This window comes from Myxocyprinus asiaticus, chromosome 20 (assembly GCF_019703515.2).
Source record: "Myxocyprinus asiaticus isolate MX2 ecotype Aquarium Trade chromosome 20, UBuf_Myxa_2, whole genome shotgun sequence".
In the NCBI taxonomy this organism is placed as follows: domain Eukaryota; kingdom Metazoa; phylum Chordata; class Actinopteri; order Cypriniformes; family Catostomidae; genus Myxocyprinus; species Myxocyprinus asiaticus.
In genome coordinates, this window is record NC_059363.1 from 30,869,628 (window position 1) to 30,885,571 (window position 15,944).

The 15,944-nt window shown below is 42.5% G+C and overlaps 1 pseudogene; it reads left to right on the top strand.

Moving 5' to 3' along the window:
- Positions 1–12,253, top strand: part of LOC127411098 (mitochondrial 2-oxodicarboxylate carrier-like) — a 113,229-nt pseudogene extending 100,976 nt beyond the window's left edge.
- Positions 12,254–15,944: the final 3,691 nt, after the last annotated feature.

A 15,944-nucleotide genomic window follows, 5' to 3' on the forward strand; every position in this document is an offset into this window, starting at 1 on the left:
CGTGTGTGTCTCTGTGTGTGTGTCTTCAGTCCGGCAAACAACCCCCTACCTCCTCGTGGTGCCGGACGGGCAACGCTGTCGTGGACAGTGCTGTGGGGGGAGGTCCAATTCCGATTGGCCTTTCCCCTCATGGCATTTGTAACCACCATAACAGCCAAATGGGGGCTCTGGATGGGTGCGAGGGGCTGGTAACCCCTCCACCTTCAATTAACTACCACTAAACTACAATATAAAGAACTTATTAAGCTTGTGCCAGAGGCCCCGGGGGGACAGGCGTCTATGATGTCTCCTGACCAAACCCCATTTGGCGGAGCCAGGAGACTGAATTCTTACCCTCAGGGCTCCTCCAGAAACAACAAAAAACCACTTTGGATGGCCACATGGAATGTTAGAACACTCACTGCAGAGGAGAGGCTGCCACTCCTCTGTCGGGAGCTGGACTGGTACCACCTGGATCTCTGTGGTATTCAGGAGGTCCGGTGGACCGACTCTGGCTCGTGCCACCATGAGGGGTGGACAGTCCACTACTCGGGGCAGGAGACTGCTAAACAACAGTGAGTGGCTCTTCTTCTGAACAAAAGAATGAAGGGGGCATGGGAGCGTGGCAGTGAGGTGTGGGAAGCTGTAAGCCCCAGGATACTTTGGGCTCGCCTTCCTATCAACCAGAGGCGAGGACTGGTGGTTGTGGTTATTTACAGTTATTTACGCCCCCACTGAAGATGAACATCCGTGGAGGGATGCAGGCAAGGCCGATGAGTCAGATGCCTTCTATGACCTCCTGTCACAGGTGCTAGCTAAAGTGGCCCCTTGGGATAGAGTCATCTTGTTGGATGACTTCAATGCCCGAGTTGGCCAGGATGCTGGCACCTGGTCTGGAGTGATTGGAAGGCATGGGCCAGATCAGCTCAATAACAATGGCAGGAGGCTGCTAGATTTTTGTGCAGCCCATAGGCTTGTAATTACCAACACACTGTTCCGGCATCGGCGCATCCACACTACATCATGGATGCATGCCGGGTCCAAGCAAGAACGTATGCTGGACTACATAGTGATGGAACAGCGGTTGCGGGCACATGTCCTTGATACCAGGACCTACCGTGGAGCTGATCTGACCACTGACCATCGACTTGTCATCTGTAAGATGCGCCTGCCATTCTTCCACTCCGGTGGTGGGTGTACACCCAGGTCCTCATTCAAACCCTTAGTGGCATGGTCTCAGCTAGCTGATGAAAGTTGCAAGCGAGAATTTCATCATCGCTTGCGGCTGGGTTTTGCATCGTCCCCCAATCCTCCAGATGTCGAGGGGAAATGGGCGAGGTTTAGGACTGTGGCTCATATAGCTGCAATGGCTGCTTTGGGTACACGATCCAGACCTCCCCAGAGACCCTGGCTGACAGAGGAGGTGTTAAAGCTGGCTGAGAAAAAGCGACAGGCCCACTCTCATCGGCTACAGCAACCCACGTCGGAGAATGAGGAGGCTTACCGCAGCCTTCTCTCGGAGGTTCGGAGAGCTGTGAGGCGCTGCAAGGATGGGTGGTGGCCGCGGGTTGCTGGGGAGATGGAGTCTGCCTCAGCGGCCCGTGATAACAAATCGCTCTTTAATCACATAAAAAAAGTAACCTGCAATGCCACACCTATTACCATCATTAGGGGAATGAACGGTGATCCAATCTCCGACCCCCAGGTACAGGTTTGCAGATTTGCTGAGTATTTCTGTGAGGTCCTGGGGGAGGGGAAATCCCTCAGCCAGGAAAACAACATGGGACAAAGTGGGGATGACCCTGCTGAGGCTGTGGTGCCTCAAATATTTGAGGAAGAAATCACCCCCTGTGAGTGGTTGGCTGAGGTGCCATCTGTTGAGGAAGTACTGAAGGCGATCCAGAGTCTGAGACCGGGCAGAGATGATCTCCCAGACGAAATGATGAGGGAGGGTGGCGTTTTTGCACAGACTGCCCTACATGACATCATAACATGAGTCTGGACCACTGGATGGGTTCCGCAGGATTGGAAGGATGCCCTGGTGGTCCCCCTCTTTAGGAAAGGGGACCGCACAGACTGTAACAACTACAGGGGCGTCTCGCTCCTCGGTGTGCCTTGAGGGGTCCTGGTGGGGATTGTTCAGTGTCGCCTCGCTGGGCGCGCTGGAGAGGGGCTTGTGGGGCCCTGGTGCGGTTTCAGGGGGGGCGGTCCTGCACAGATGCCATATTTTCTGTCCATCTGCTACAGCAGAGGTGTAGGGAATTCCAATAAGACCTACATCTCTGCTTTATTGACCTGGTCAAGGCCTATGATACCATCAGCAGGCCTGGGCTCTGGATTGTTCTTCGTGCTTTTGGAGTCCCTGACCCTCTGCTCACGATCATTGAGGATCTTCATGATGGTGAGCGGGCCCGGGTAAAACTACGTGGTAGTGCACCTTGGGGTGTGACAGGGATTCCTCTTGCTCCCACATTATTTAACATCTATTTTGACCACGTAGTTCGTGAAGCCTTCAATAGCTGTATCGGAGGAATTTCCATCTGGTACAGATACAATCTTCCATCTGGTACAGAGGAATTTCCATTTGGTACAGAGAGGCTGATCGATGCCCGGGTGCGGTCAAGGGATGGCTCCCTATTGCTCAGCCATGTTGTGTGTGCCAATGATCTGGTGATTGCTGCTCACTCTGAGGAGTTTGGGGTGCTTCTGCTAGGCCTGGAGCTTGCCACTAAAAGGTGGGGCCTTACCATCAGCCCAACCAAAACTGAGCACCTGCCTGGGTATTTTGTGCTATCGGACACTCTGCCTCCCCGGCTCCCAGTTGGTGATGCAGCGGTTGTGGGGGGAGTGGAGAGTTTCCCATACCTTGGCAGTGTGCTCATGACCGGCTCCGGTTTGGCAGCGGAGGTCCGAATCGGTTGAGCAGCATTGTCTTTCGTCGGTTGCGTGGTGCTGTGTGGAAGCTACCTGGTCTGTCGCTCTGCACAAAGCTTCAGGTCTTCTTGGCCATGGTCGTTCCCTCCATTCTCTATGCTTGCGAGGCGTGGGCCCCGTTGGTGGAGCATCTTCGCCGGTTGGAGGCATTTGGGCTGGCCTGCCTGCGATCCATCCTGGGTTTGGCCAGGCTGGATTGTGTGAGGAGCTCATAGATCCTTGGAGGATCTGGACGGGGTCCCCCCGGCCGCCGTGTGCCTGGGCAGTTTTTGTTCGGCTGGATTGGGGAGGCTGGGCGAGCACAGTGCGTGTTAGAGGGGAGATGGAGTGATGTGGTACAGGAGGATCTGGAGCTGAGTGGACTTGCCGCTGACTGGTACCAGCAGTGTCAGGATCGGCCTCTGTGGAGGAGGCTCATGAGGGATGCTACTGGGCAGTTGGAGGCAGTCACCCTCCAACAACAACGGAGGGCGGAGGAGCGATGCTCACAACAATGAGCGGAGCATTGGGTGGCTAAAGCACAGCAGGTTGGCACAGTAGGGGGCACAGGTGGTCCATCAGCCAGTCAGTCGACCCGTGGAATCTGGGTCTGCCCCGTGACCTGCCAGCGGGCTTTCGACACTTCACCTGGCCTCAAGGTGCACATAGCCTGGCACAAGCATCGAGGTGACGTCACCACCCCTTAGTGTCAAATGGTGGTTGTTGTTGTGTGTGTGTGTGTAAGGAGAGGAGTGCACAAAATGGTGGGCGTGGCTCTCGTGGAGAGACTGGTTAATGGCATCTGCCCGTTTAACACGTGTCTCCACTGGTACGATAACTTAGGGACAAAGCTGGGCTCTATCACCAAGTTATCTGTTCGCAAAATGTGTGTGCGGGTATGTTTGTGAGGGGCCATGTGTGTGTGTGTGCGGTTAGTATGAGAGAGTGAGAAAAGCTGAAGCTGGTTTAGTGATCGTGGGAGAGATGGCAACCGTTAGTTTTATCACTCAGAGATGCGGTGAACGGCTCATCATCCGTCCGCGATGGCAGAAATGCACAAACAGCCCAATGTAGTTGGACGACAACACAGCAAATCTCATTCGTGGTAACAGTAAGTTACAATAATACCTTGAGTATTATTAGCAGCAATGAGCCGACTCGACGGTCCGTAAACTGTACAAGCAATAACCTTGATACACAAGAATAACACTGTAATAATATATCTCTGCCCAGACATAAACCTCTTACTTGAGTCACGTGAGGATGTTGGTAGAATGTGTGTTCGTCCATCGTTTAACTCCGACTTGGTTCCTCGAAGCTAGGGTGATGACGGGAGGCCGTTTCCTTGCTCTGTTGGTGGGTGGTACAGCGGCTGATTCTTGGCAGGTTGGCAGAGAAATCAGTGAAGTCGACTCGGTTGAAGAAGGAAGAGGAATCTTCTTTCTTCACTTCTGCAGGCAAAAGGTGAGACACAGACAGCTCAGCGGTCTCCTTCGGATCCGTTAGCTTGCTCGGTGGAACAAGGAGAATCTTGGCTCATCCAGCGAGATGGAGACCGTATGGCCAAAGTTCAGGTATGTACGTTACTTCCTTGGGCAACAAGGCTACACCTGGGAGCAGCAGGGCTGCAACTAGACACGGCGCATACTGTCGCTGGAAGCAAGCTTTGGAATAATCTCCGGGGTTTTGTACTCTTAATGACATCATGGTTGAGGGATGCGTTCTGTCGTGCTTTTCATCCAATAGGAGTTGTAAAGTGAGTAAGGCATGATAGGATCTGTAGTCTGTTTGGACTCCCTTTGTTTGATTTTGGTGCTGTTTTTGTGTTATCAGGCTTTGAGTGTTCCTACAGGCCTGAGTCAGGCTTTATGACTATGTGTAAGCCTGCCTTTGTCTCCTATCTGAGCACATGAGGCCCAACATGGCTTTGGGCTCTGTGGACTTAATAAGGGTCTCACCTCCACTCTGGGATGGCATGGTGTCTTCAACATGATCTACTTTGGTTCCTACTTTAATGTTAAAGATGCCATACCTGCTAGTCAGGTAAACGGGGGCAGATACATGATCATGTTAGTGGTGGCTGGTGTTCAGAAAGTGGTGAAGCACGGTCACCCAATGATGCTGAAGTCTTTTGTGTGTGTGTGTGTGTGTGTGTGTGTTTCTACAACGTTGCTACCAAAAGTTTTTGCTCAAACTATTACTCAAGCAATGAAAACACACAATGAAAATATATCCAACTGCAGAACTGTTTTTGCAAAAACACATTGATGGATACAACAAATACAAAACTACATTGATTGAAAGCCCAATTTACAATAAACAATCGGATAGTTTCCAATACAAATAGCGCTCATGAAGCTCCCATAGACTCCCAGAGAAGTACAGCATCCCAGTGGAGCTCAAAATGATGTGGACTGTTCAATAGCGCTCTATGGGTCGTGCATCCTCTGACTTCTAAGGACATATTCATGTAGAAAAAAAACTTGGTGAGGTTACTTAAATGAATAGTGCAAGAGAAATGTGTTATAATTTGCACTTTTATTCACAAAAATGCTGAAATAATAGAAAAAAATATTACATATATTAAACATTGGTGCATTACTAATTAAATTAAATGGGAAGTCGTGCTTCCATTGCAGTCTTAAAGAAATCACCATAGATGTCAACACATCATAACTGTGAAAATCATATACAAAATTATCAAGATTCTTATATGATGTACCTGAAATGTGTCAATATATCTAGTGATAAACAGATTCTGATTATGTATAGATTATGTAAGCTGAAATGTTGTATAAATGTGTGCATGTTACATACGAACATACAAGCAACATTTTCCTTCACATACATTTTTATAATGCTTATATATGAATATGATGTATGAAGTTATGGTAGACCCTTTTCCTTTAGGATGTAGCCTAAGTATCTAACTAATATAAAATCCAGATTTTATATTTAACATGTATCCACAGAATGATGAGTGAACATGTAGCTTGCAAATTAGAGGATCAGCTATGTGCATTACTAGAGAGAGAGGGAGGGAGGAGGAGGAGAGGAGCTGCTAAGATAAACCTCACTAATACCTTCCCTGTTTGCTCTCCATCACATCCTCAAAGGTTCAGATTACACATCCTGCAGGGCTCAACTCCCAAACAAAAGTTAATTTTGTTTAATGGAAACGTTACCATACGCCTGCTCCACATGTATAAACTGGAGCATTAGATTTACTCAAATGAACTAATTGGAAGCAGACTGAGGTATTTGTTGGGGGGAGAGTTACAGTTGAAGTCCTTCTTGAAGATCGGTATTCCTCCTTCATCTGGTGCAAAGATCGTTATTGCCTGAGAAGCTAGAAGCCTCCAGTGCTCAATCATGTGAAGGAGCAGAGTTGACCAAGCCTGATTTGACTGTCCATTACAAAAAAATTTGGAAAAAGAAAATAGTCTGGCAGAACTGCACACAATGCTCGAGAGAGAGCTGGCCTTTGAGGTTTTAGGTGGAGCATCTAATTTTCCCCAGTGTTTTCAAAACAGCCGCTCATTCTACAGGGATTAGGATCCACTTTAATTCATCTTGATGACCAATTGTTCTCCTCCAGGGCTTTCAAACTCTTTAACAGCCTGTGGCAGATCAGTTCTTAATGTGGAAAGGTGGAAGCGGGAGCCAGGTGAACAATCCACATAAGGCATTTAATAAACACTTTTAAGTATATAACAATACGGGGTGCTTTTCAGCACCACATAAAAACATGCACTGCTTTTCAGCCAGCTACGTATAAACATAAAGACAAACACACAGACAGTACATCTCTCAATCTCTCTCTCTCTCTCTCTCTCTCTCTCTCTCTCTCTCTCTCTCTCTCTCTCTTTGGCTCAGGCTCCTCTTTATTTCTCTCCTGGCTGATTGCGATCATTCTCCCCCAGCCGTCCCTCATTGCTCAGCCAGCCCCCCCCCCCCCCACCACCACCACCACCACTCACCACACAACCATTTAACAGAAGACATAAGGAGCATTCACTATGAGACTGACAACTCTTTTCTGTCTGTGAGATTAAGGGTGAAATGTGCTGCAAATGTAGTGGTATTGAAGAGAGTGTTTAGTGTGGAAAGTAGACATTAGGCAGAGCGCTGTTTGTGCAAAACAATGCTCCTCCCCTGCACAGCACCATTCAGGTTTAGCTGTTGAAGTAACATGTCGCTCAGGGTGTCCGCTGCTTTCAGTGAGGTTGCTTTCATTTGTAAAAAATATCCTGGCCAATTAGATGTCAGAGCTGCACTAGTTTGGGCTTCTTTTGGTACAGTAATATGCTAGTGTCGAGTCACAGCCCAATTACCCAAATTGTCCCCATATGCCTCCCTGTCTGCCAACATGAACTATGTTTATAAGTCCTCTCTCGTAGTTTGCCCTTGATCATGTGACCTGGTTCAGCCAGTTGTTGAGCCTCGGTCTTCTCATGAAACGCTAATCTGTATGTACCCCACTACCATAAAACGATCCACGCCTTTATTCCAGCTTTGCAATCATGTGTCTGACTCCGTGGCCCTGTTTAGCACTGTTTAGCCCAAACATATATATCAGAAACCTAAAAAGCCTTCTAGAAATTTTGTATGTTAATTTATCATCACATATATTGACACTTTTCAGGTATAACATATAAGAATTTTGTTACATTTTTTTCTTTTCCTTAAGGGTTGACATGAGCTCACACTCCCTCCTTTTCTCTCCCTCCATCTCTCGCTCTCTCTTTCTCCAGCTCAATTTCCATATCTGTCCTTATTAGCTCATTATTCACCCACTTTACGTTGTCTCCATGTTCATTCATTTGTGTTTTCATATCAACAAGTCTGTTATCTCTGATTTTTGAATATTATGGCTCTACCTGTAAAACTGTCATCAAACAGTTATTGTATTTCACTTGTCTTTAATTTCAAAGGTGATGTAATTATTTTAATGCTTAAATAATTTTTCCTACCACAACTTAATATGGAGATTCAGGTACTGTAGTTTGTTTGAGTGTCCCGATCAGCCGATACAGCAAAATTTGCTCAACCAATGCTGTGAGTTTGGGGTGGGACTATATGTTTCTCTGGCCAGTGGTGGACGAAATGAGTGTTTGGGAAACTTGTTTAATAAATGAATAATACAGAAATGACACATTTCACCATTAAATATTTAGCTGGCATTGAAGTAAAGCATTGTTTGTGGGTTTGTTGAATACAGGAAATTTGTGGGTTGATCACAATTACACATCCTATAAAAAAACACAACAGCTCTCTCTCTCTCTGTTTTATGTCTGTTTCTTTCAATTTATCTCTCTCTCCTTATGTCAGGACCCTCAAATGGAATTTATGAGGAAGTTTGCTATCGGTTTGGTGTCAGGAACTGTCGTCCTATGTGAACATTCCTTTTGATGTTGCTAAAAGCCGCATCCAGGGTCCTCAGCCTGTTCCAGGGCAGAAGTACCGCAGCTGCTTTCAGACCATGGGCCTTGTGTACCGTAAGGAGGGGTAAGGCAGCACCATCCCATAACAACTACAGGTGTCAAAATTAGACCTAATAAGAAGCATTAAACCAACCAGAACTGCCACGAGGTTCACCTACAAGAAAAATTACACAACATTTTATGTTTATCCTTTGCCCATGGGGGACAAGAGGGCAAGTTTTGACAACGAGCACATTTTAGTACCTTCTAAATCTCTGTGTGATTATATAGTCTTTTTGTTAGCTGCAATTCATGCAGAAATTTGACAAATTAAGCAATTATGACATGCAAAACTCCATATAAATCTTTTTTTTAATTCCTAAAACTTTTAGGATTCTTTTAGAATTATGTATGCTGTTTTTATGACCTTATATTAACTAAGAGACTCAATGGATGGATTATTTATAAAAATGTATTTGTCAAACTGCAGGATTATATACAATGAACATAAAAGCATGATTGCAATAGTGAAAAATGTAAAAGAAATGATTAACAAAGCACCCAAAATATGCACTATACATTCATACAAATATTAACCAAAACTTTTGATGTTGATTAAAAAATGCTCAAGGACATTTTACAGTATGCATCAACTACCCAAATATTATATTTACCCAAAAGCAGCATTGACATTTGGCTCATGCACTACACTTCATCAACATTGCTTCTGTGGGTAAATCACATCTGTTTACAGTTAAAATAGTTAGTCTGTACCAGTGTGAGAAATTATTTTTTTATTATGGGGCTATATTTGCTTCATGGAATTGATTTATTAGGGGCATTTTTTACTTTTTTTTATAAAAATGTTTCTAGCATATAACATATAAAAGTGTGTCGTCCATTTATGTCAAATAAGTCAAATAAAAAAGTCACTAAACCCATAACTAGATAGACCTAAATAGAGTATTATGAAATATATCAAATATTAGATAACAGATGAAAAACAAATGAATTCACGATGGGCCCCCCTCACATTTTAAATATAGGGAGCATTGTCACCTTTGGTATGCTTTTTTTTTTAAATCCCAGTGTAATATAACCAAGGAATCTGTTCTAAATTTACAAATAAATAATAAAGAAAATTAAATAATAAAAAAAAAAAAAGGTTTGATAGATTTACAATGCTAACTTAAGGCAGAAATGTGTCATCAGTCTGTGACAAGGGTCCATTAATGATTTCTTTTTTTTTTGTTTGTTCTTTTTTTTTATTTTTTTTTAATGTTTTATCATATTTTAACAGATCAGATACTTCTTTTTTTCTCAAAGTGGCATTTCAAGGAGGTTTTATATAATCAGAGTGATGTTTCGGACTTTAACATTCATGTAAACACTGTTTTGATTCTGATGTGAGTACTTGTTTCTGAGCTGAGGCTCTAATGGCGCCCACAGTCTCTCTCCCTTACTGTGATTTGACATGCTTCATGGGAAGCTGTGAGAGAGAATCGGTAGTTTTATGGCTCTTTAGGGTCTTGATTGGCCCGTTCACTCTGTACAAAAGCAACCGTGACTCATTTGTTATTAGAGCCAAGGTATTGAGGCCTGATCTTGGGCAAAGTAGAGTGTGTGCACGTGTATGTGAGTTAGAGTGAGAGACACTGAAGCTGTTTTAGTTTTAGGGGTGCTGAGAGGGTACCCCATCCTGTCCAGCCCTCTAACATGACACAGTCCTGGTTAATTAGTGGTCCCTATGGGAGACGTCGTTAAGCAGGTCCTAACGAGGCACGCGGCGCTCAGTGGGTCAGTCTAATCAGACAGCAGGGCAGAGAGGAAGTGGCTCAAGCCTTATTAACACCAGCACAAGCAGAGGACAGAGGCTGGGACAGGGAGACCGCCAGGCCCACTGCCAGAAATCAGCTTGAATGCATTAAGGCAGGTACACAACTAGGCCAGCTATTAGTGGCCAATACCTGTTTCAGCATCACAGACAGACTGACCTAGAGAGAGAGATCATTTAGCACTACCTTAAAGGAAAGTTTCAACCATAAATTTAAATTTTGTCATCATTTACGCACCCTCATGTCTTCCATAGAACACAAAAGGCATTCTGAAGAAAATTAACGCTTCTTTTTCCATACAATAAAAGCATACAGTGAGCAGGCCCACATTAATGCAGGGGCTTTCCAGGGCTGAAGCACCAGGGCCTGTATCTCCAGGGGTATCCTAACTCCCGGGAGGTGGATGGCATTTGCAACTCTATTCTCCCAGTGACTTTCACGGGAGGAGCACATGTATACGCATTTAGAGGGAGATGGTGAAATAAACACGGAGACGGTGTGCAACAGCCTCCTGTTGGGCTGAGTGGCAGAGGCCCTGCAGAACAGTTAGCCTTAAAGGGTTAGTTCACCCAAAAATGAAAATCTCTTATCATTTACTCACCCTCATGCCATTCCAGATGTGTATGCCTTTCTTCTGCAGAATGCAAACAAAGATTTTTAGAAGAATATTTCAGCTCTGCAGGTCCATACAAGTGAATGGGTGCCACATTTTTTTAAGCTTCAAAATCCACATAAGGGCAACATAAAAGCACTCCAAACGACTCTGGTGGTTAAATCCATGTGTTCAGAAACGATATGATAGGTGTAGGTGAGAAAAATATAAATATTTAAGTCCTTTTTTGTTATAAATTCTCCTCCCTTTTCAGTCAGTTTCCACGCTCACTTTCACATTCTCCTTCTTCTGTTTTTGGTGATTCACAGTCTTCATCCATATGATCTGTTTCTCACCCACACCTATCACATCATGTCTGAAGGTATGGATTTAACCACTGGAGTTGTATGGATTACTTTAATGCTCCCATTATGTGGATTTTGGAGCTTCAAATTTTTGGTACACATTCATTTGTATTGTTAGGACCTACAGAGCTGAAATATTCTTCTAAAAATGTTAATTTGTGTTCTGCAGAAGAAAGAAAGTCATACACATCTGGGATGCCAAGAGATTGAGTAAATCATGAGAGAATTTTCATTTTTGGGTGCACTATCACTTTAAAACGGCTTAATACGACAGTGACCAGGGTCCAAAAAGAACTAAAAGCACTTTAAAAGGACATAAAAATACTCTTTACGACTTCCGAGATGTTTTCAGTAGCCTTACGATAACTTGTGTAAGGACAGACTGAAATGTGTTGTTTATTACTGAAAATCTAGCTCCACCACCAAAGCTCAAATCTCATTTGCGCTTCTGCATATTCAAACTTGACCTGTCACGATTGGTTATGAAATATGCAAGACCCAATCTCGTTTGCTGTCATTGATGTCACACATGGCATAAGTTTGAAGATTTAGGTGTCAGTTCCTTACACAAAGCTATTAAATTGGTTAAAGACTTATAGTACTTAAATTGTATAGTGCATGAGCTGTATGGACCATTTTCATGGTACATATGACATTTCTGGAGTGTTGACAGTCCCAGTTCCAGTTCACTTTTATTGTATGGAAAATAACAGCACTAAAGGAATGTTCTGGGTTCAGTAATTAACATTAGGGTTAGCATAACATTATTAAACCTGAAAAATCTCCTTTTGTATTCCATTGCTGTGAACAACATGAAGGTGAGTAAATGATGACAGAAATTTCTGACTAATGTCCACATATGTAAAATATTTCCTTTTTTCTGCAGATATCTTGCATTATACAAAGGACTGATTCCCAAGATTATGAGACTTGGACCAGGTAACATGAAATAACTGAATACCCACAGTCACATATGACAATTACTTATGCCAGTAAACTGACAGACTCATGTTTACTCTTATATAGGGGGCGCAGTCATGTTGCTGGTTTATGAATATGTATCTGGCTGGCTGAAGAAGAACTGCTGAAAATCTCTTTACCAACCATACCACAGGGGCCTGTACTGCAGCCTTCTCCATTTCTACCATCATTGTGCCCAACAAGCATGGCAGCTATCATAAATCACTATCACAAATTCACTTTGGTTTCACTGACAAGTCTGCAGATATTCACTGACTCAACATCAATTTTCATCTGCATTCAAACATGTAATTATAAAGATTCTCCACCATCGTCACTTGACAACAGCACAGGCACTCCTTGGATCTGTTTGACATTCTAACTCTTGTTTATATATGTCAGAACACAATTACCTAGAAATGTCTCAGAGAGTTACCTGTCCACATGCCTGCATATTAAATCCTAACCACTGCAGTGCCTGCACCCAAACAAATAATAGAGTATAACATTAATTTAGCATGTTATTTTGTACTTAAAACCTAATCAAGCAGCACAGAAATAACAGTGAGCCCGAGGGAAGCATCTACTGTATCTTTTGAAACTTTGAACTGTAACTTTATTAAATATGTTTGTATATACATGCTTTTCAAACTTTTCATTGTGAGACTAGAATATCTGATCCTTACAAGGTCTTAATCTAAATAGCTTTTGGTCTCATGTCTCAATTGCTTTAACAGTGTTAAAGGGATAGTTCACCCAAAAATGAAAATCCTTTCTTCTGCAGAACACAAATTAAGATTTGTAGTAGAATTTCTCAGCTCTGCATACAATGCAACTGAATGGTGGCCAGAACTGTGAAGCTCCAAAAAGCACATTAAGTCAGCATAAAAGTGGTTAAATCAATGTCTTCAGAAGCGATATGATAGGTGTAGGTGAGAAACAGATCAATATATAAGTGCATTTTTACTATAAATCTACACCTTTTGACCAGCCCCAATCAGTAGGTGGCGATATGCATGAAGAATGTGAACTACCAAAAAACAAAAGAAGAACAATGTGGGGGGGGGCTGGGTAGCTAAGCAAGTAAAGACGCTGACTACCACTCCTGGAGTTGTGAGTTCGAATCCAGGGTGTGCTGAGTGACTCCAGCCAGGTCTCCTAAGCAACCAAATTGGCCCGGTTGCTAGGGAGGGTAAAGTCACATGGGTTAACCTCCTCATGGTTGCTATAATGTGTGGTTCTCGCTCTCAGTGTGGCGCATGGTGAGTTGTGCGTGGATGCCGCAGAGAAATGTGTGAAGCCTCCACATGTGCCATGTTTCTGCGGTAACACACTCAACAAGCCACGTGATAAGATGCACGGATTGACAGTCTCTGACACGGAGGCAACTGAGATTCATCCTCCGCCACCCGGATTGAGGCGAGTCACTACGCCACCACGAGGACTTAGAGTGCATTGGGAATTGGGCATTCCATATTGGGGAGAAAAAGGTAGAAAAAAATGAAGAACAATGTGGACATAAAAGTGGAGATTTATAGTAAAAAAGGACTTAAATTTTGATGTTTCTCACCCACACCTAAGGTATGGATTTAACCACTGGAGTCATATGGATTACTTTTATGCTGACTTAATGTGATTTTTGGAGATTTGGAATTCTGGTCACCATTCACTTGCATTGTATGGATCTACAGAGCTGAGATATTCTTTTAAAAATCTTCATTTGTGTTCAGCAGTTGAAAGAAAGTCAGACACATCTGGGATGGCAAGAGAGTGAATGATGAGAGAATGTTTTTTATTATTGGGTGAACTAACCCTTTAAGTGTTTCAAATTCAGAGAAATACAAGAATTGTTAAGATATCGCTTTTTTTTTTAAAGGGGTGGGGGGGGGGGGGTCAAGTATTAAGCATGTTGGAAATGTCATTTTCATGATTTTCTTTTTTTAAATTGATGTATGGAACTAGATTTAATAAATGGAAAAACAGATTAATTGTACTGTCTTAACCAGGCAATGTGTTGATACTGAGAGTTGGACAAGCACAAATTTCTTCAGGGAAAAAAATAACAACACACACACTATTGCCATGTCAAAAAAAAAAAAAAAAAAGATAGCTGTAAAACAACAATTATACGAAAATTAATGCAATTATATGTATCCCAAAATTTTTACAGTTAATCAATTTTGTGATGCATGATAAAATGAGGAAATTTAGAAATTGTTTTGGTGTCTTTCGAAATAAAACTCTCTCAGTGTAAAATCTCTATTGAAATCATCAGAATTTTAGGGATCGAGTGTAACTTACTGTAATGTACCAGACTGTAACTTGTAATTCTAGACTAGACCATAATTCTTTGTTATTAATAATAACAAATTACAGTGGAGGGGGAGGTGGAATCTCTGTGGTTTTGCTCTGTGGTGACAATCACTGCCGATGATGAGTCACCTGATTTGTTTTTTAATGTTTATTTTTTTCTCCCTCATACCGAACTCAGTCATCATAGCTGCATGAGCCAAGCACACACTCTCTCTCCTGGCCTGCAGGGTGATTCAACATAGCACAGCACAACTTGAAATAACAAAACTGAAAAATGCAAATAAAATAAAAACAGGCAGGATTGCCTCTCTATGCTCTCATAATAAAAATATGAACACGCTGTGCTATGCAGTTACTGGGAGGACGTGTCTGTTTCAGTTCCATGTTCGTCACCTATTCTTGCAGCTCTTTATTATTGTTCAGAGGTTAAAGACAACCCGTTGGATGAGATAAAGCAATATGGCAGTCACCCTTTGCATTCCACCCTGACCAGTTTAAATCTTTTCTCTCGCATGTTCCCTCTTTCTCTTTAAAGGTCATGCTTTATCTCAGTTCTTTGACTAAAAGTGACAGTTGACAGTTATTAATCACATTAATGCTGAATACGTTTTTTTTCAAAAGGTACCACTTTGGTCCGAACAGCGTTGTTTGTTATACCCATCTTATGCACGGAGGCTGAGTCTCAGACAGTCTGTTCAATACTGCAATCCAGTGTGCAGTCTGGGTTTTCATAGCACCTCAGCCTCTGAACCTCCGCTTTAGCTTTTGATTGGTTGTACCTTATCAGTCCTTTCAACAGCCTTTACAACACAAACTTCACCAGACACATGCTAAATACTCCTCTTTCATGTCACTTGAAGCATAATATCTGATCATTAAGAATTGTCTTTTGTTATACAATCTTTTAACCTTTCTCTTCCTTTCACTCTTTCATTTGAAGTTTGGGATGACCTTTCTTCGTTATTAATGCAAATGGTGGGGCTTCCCATGGTACTTGTTAAAGGAATGTTCCAGAAACAATACATTTTTTAAGCTCAATCGACAGCATTTGAGGCATAATGTTGATTACCGCAAAATATAACTTCGACTTGTCCCTCGTTTATTAAAATATATATGTATATATATATATATATATATATATATATATATATATATATATATATATATATATATATATATATATATGCAAAATTCGCAGTTACACAAAGGGACTTACAATGGAAGTGAATTGGGCAAAACCTTAAACATAAAATTACACAAAGTTTTAAAAGTGCAGCCAAGAAATGTAAACATTATTCGTGTTAACATGATTTTGTGTGATAAAATCACTTACTAAACTTTTCTGTGTAAAGTTATATATACAATAGCTATTACATCTTTGTTGTCATGACGATGTTATGGCGGTAATCTGGTAAATACCATAATGCTAATAAATCTCTGATTTTATCACACTAAAATCCTGTTAATATATAATGTTTAAATAATGTGGCTATACTTTTAAAACAACGTGTATTTTAAAGTTTATGGACTGGCCCCATTCACTTCCATTATACTGTAAATATTT